Source organism: Hylobates moloch, unplaced genomic scaffold (genome assembly GCF_009828535.3).
Source record: "Hylobates moloch isolate HMO894 unplaced genomic scaffold, HMol_V3 SCAFFOLD_5, whole genome shotgun sequence".
NCBI classification, from domain to species: Eukaryota; Metazoa; Chordata; class Mammalia; order Primates; family Hylobatidae; genus Hylobates; species Hylobates moloch.
This window is the reverse complement of record NW_026652280.1, coordinates 88,681,651-88,685,943: the sequence shown is the minus strand read 5'-3', so window position 1 is coordinate 88,685,943 and position 4,293 is coordinate 88,681,651.

Here is a 4,293-nt window from a genome sequence, read left to right as displayed (position 1 = left end):
ATAGCAGGTGGGACAGGATGTAAGGGCATCCACTGGAATCAGGAGGGGAAGAGGCAGCACCACCCCTTCCTGGTCTCACCCACCATAGGGGTCACCCCCAGTGGCTCTTGAGCAGAGGCCTAGATGCCTTGGGGACTCCTTTCTTGAACTCACATCCAAAGTCAGGTTACACACTTCGCTTCTTCAGCCAACTCTTACTCCACTCTGCCCAGCTTCCTGCATTGGTCCATGGCGTGTGTACTGGGGGAACAGGGGGCTCTGGCTGGAGCAGCTCCCTGGGCCCCAGGCCTTGGGAGGCCTCATGCACTGAGCTGCCATCCACATTTCTGGTGCCTGGGACTGGCTGAAGCTAGCAGGTTCCATCCTGTGGGATGTCCTAACCCTGGACTTGGGGCCTATGTGAGCTTGAGTCCTCATTTCTTCCCTTGGGGGGTACTCTGTGATCTCTACCCCCACCCTCCCCCCCACACACACACAGGGTGGACCCGATGACTAGAAGAGCTTCAGGACTTACTCCTGTGGGTCGTCTTGGGACCAAGTGGCTTAGTGACCCCTGGTTACCACTCAGTGCTGGTTTCTTTGTACCCCAAGCCCCAGTGCCCACATCTTTGCCTCTGGACTGGCCTCGGTCAGTTGCCCTCTCTGGAACTTCCCCATGTTTAGTCCTGAAATGTCCCTCTGTGTGGTCAGCCCCTGACTCTCCAGCTCGGAGTGGACCTCGATCCTGGGAGTAGAGCTGGGCAGCAAGTCCAGTGGGGGACAGCCTGGGTTCAGGGGGCAGGACCCCTGGCGCTGCCTGCATTTGCTGTGAGCTTTGAGCAAGGAGACTGAACCCCTCTGAGTCCTGTTCCTTCAGCCACAGGATGGAAATAACAATAACAAACCCTTCTCACAGTTGTTATGAGGGAACCAAGGCAGAGCTTCTAAAAACTCAGACATCCTAGTGTCTCCAGGGCTGCCTTGGTTCCACTGGGCCCTGGTTCCCACACCTGCCTACCATGTGTACTTTTGTCTACTTGAATTTTCATTTTGATCTATTCCTTTTTTACTTAAATAATTTTGTTTTAAAATTTTACAGGACGAGCTTCAGTGGAAAAACATTGTCCCTTATCATACACAGAAGGTAGCCCATGATAAGAAACACAAAATGATGTTAAGAATTTCTTGCAAGATGCAGGTGTCTGCCAAAAGCTCTGAGCCTCAGGCTTGCTGTCTCTTTTTCTCCCCCAACGGGAGAGATTTGCAAGTGTTAGAGGGGTGTTAAGGACTTACTGTCACCAAACAGAGACTTTCTCCTGGGAGTGAGAATGGCTGAAAGGGAATAGCTTTCTCACTGGGCGATTCAATGTGACTTAATGTGACCAACCCATGTTCCACCTAGAAATGCCTCTCCTGCTACAGGCCAGTGTGGCACCTGGGGCAGCACCCTGTTAATCCACAGAAAGGGTTCAGCACAACCCCAGGCCGGCGAGTGCTCACAAGGGTGAGCTGTGATTTCAGTGACTCTTATGGCTTGTTGGACGCCACTGTGGACAACAGTGTGGACAGTTGTTGGACGCCACTGTGTCGGACGCCACTGTGGACAACAGGCCAAGATGTGGACAACAGAGAGGCAGCGGAGGCTACCTTCTCAGACAAAGCAGTGGCAGGTCCCTGCAGAACCTCCCAAGGCATCTGACCCAGGAGATAAATTGCACTTGGCAAGTGACCTCGTATCTTCAAAGGGCTCCCTGTCACCAGGGCCACTCACAGCACCTCAGTCAGCCAGAGACCCTGCAGCCCTGGGCCGTCCCAGAGCACCCCACTTAGGACTTGCTTGCACGTGGCTCTGCAAATGTCAGACTACTGACAAAATGATAGACGAAGCTAAGTGGTGGTGACGTCTTTGACTGTCCTCTCACTGGGTGCCTATGTTCCTTCCTCTTCAGTCTGAGTGGGCTTCTAACTGCTTCCACCATTAGCATTGGCAGAAGTGCCACTGTGTGATTTCTGAGGCTAGGTCACCACAGGTGATGCTTGGAGCCCTGAGCCACTGTGTCAGGTTCATACCTGTGGAGGCCATACTGGGAGGAAGCCCAAGCCACACAGAGATCAGAAGTCCAACCACCTGAAGAGGCCATACTGGGAAGAAGCCCAAGCCACACAGAGAGGCCAAGTGTAGGTGTTCTGGCCACAGTCCTAGCTAGATCTGGACTTCAAATTTTCCCAACCCAGACATCGTACATGTGAAGAGGCCTCCAGGATGGTCCCAGTTCCCATCCATTTGAGTCTTCCCAGCTGAAGTTCCAGATGTCATGGAAGAGACAAGCCATCCTGCTGTGTCCTGCCCAAGCTCCTTGTAACAGAACCAGCAAGCTCAATAAAATGGTGGTTGCCACGTGCCACTGAGGTTTGTGTCGGTTTGTTAAGCAGTAAAAGATGACAAGACAGGCGCTAATGGAGAGGTGGGGAAGAGAGTGGTGAGGCACGCGCCCCATTCTCTCTGCAGCCCACTTCTTCTCTGGGGCTGTGGGACATCCAAGGCAGGATGGTTGCTTGGGTATCTGGCTTCTTTGGGCTGGAAGGGGAGCTGGGACCCATGGTGGTGAACAAAGCTTGCCTGTCTTTGTGGCTTCTGGCAGAATTCAGGATTTTCATGTCCTGAAGGGACTCCAGTATCAAGGGCCAGTGCAAACCCTCGTTGGTGTCCCCAAATGGCTAATAGTGCCTGCTGAGCCCTGAGGACCAGGAGGGGTCCCTTAGAGCAGGATGAATTGTTCCCAACCCCTAGAATTGGCAGAGGGCCTTCACCTATACCTGGGGCCCTGAGCACTGAAAGCTTCTCACCCAAGAGCCAGCAGAAAGGGGAAGGCTGATCCCTTCCCTCCACCTTCCTGAGCTTCCCAGACTCAGGGCAGAGGCTGCTGGACCATCCACTGTCTGTCTCCCTCCACCTTCAGCCTGATCGGATGGGGCCTGGGAGAAGACAAAGTCATGATAGATAGAATTCTCAGCTGAGAAAGGAAGGGCATTTCTAGAGGAGATGGAATTAGAAACGATGGAGCAATTAAACTTCTAAAATAACGTGTAGATTTTTAAAATAACTTTTAAATGTTCAATAGATGGGTTTAGAAAAGAAAAAGGATGATGGCTGAGTCTGAGAACTACGAGATCATTTGGCAAAAATATCTCCCAACCCTCCGTCCAGTTTCCCTCTGTCTGCGCCCAGCCTCACACACCTTCTTTCTGTCCTGCCCCCGGGCCTTTGCACACAGCCCCTGCTAGACCTTCCATGCCTGGTGGCTTCTTTTCATCACGTGGCACTCAGCTCCGGCTCAGGGGCACTTCTGAGGACCTCGTAAGATGTCCTCTCCCCCCCGTCACTCCTCCCTTGTGGCACTTAGAATTATTCATGACCATATTCGTTTATTACACATTTTTAAGCTCTGACCCCTTAGCAGGGGTTGTTTTATGCCAAGTGTTGGCCTTGCCATCCTTGGTCATTGCTGTACCCCAGCAGGGGAGCCATGCTCACGGTGGCCCCACAGTGTGAGCTTGTTTAGTGAATGAGCAAATGGGATCTGAACATCTTGTGATAACTGGACTAGAATTTGTCATATATGGTTAAGGACAGATCTTTGGTTTTTTGTTTGTTTGCTTGTTGTTTTGAGACAGTCTCGCTTTGTCACCCAGGCTGGAGTGCAATGGTGCAATCTCGGCTCACTGGAACCTCCACCTCCCAGGTTCAAGCAAATCTCCCGACTCAGCCTCCCAAGTAGCTGCAGCTACAGGTGTGCATCACCATGCCTGGCTAATTTTGTATTTTTAGTAGAGATTGGGTTTCACCATGTTGGCCAGGCTGGTCTTGAACTCCTGACCTCAGATGATCTGCCCACCTCAGCCTCCCATAGTTCTGGGAGTGTCTCCCAGGGCGGGCACATACTTCTGGTGGCTTAGGAAATGGCTATGGATGGCTGGCAGACACGCACAGAGTCTCGTTAAACTATGGAGTGGCGTGATGGTTCCCTTTTCCTTCTCCTTCATCCTTCTGATTGGGAATGGAAAACTCTCAACTCATGCCAGTGTCCCCCTCACACCCTGCTAGTACTTGCTGATTCTCACATTTTAACACCAAGAGCGCAAAGACACAGGCTGGTGCTCTTGGAAGGACCAGTATTCATTTGGAATTCCACCATGACAGTGCCCAGAGAGATGAGCCGAGCCAGCCCACAGCGGAAGAACTACCTGGCCGACTTGTGGACACTGAGTTAAAGAAACAGCTGGGCTTTAGGCAGGGCATAGTGGCTTACGCTT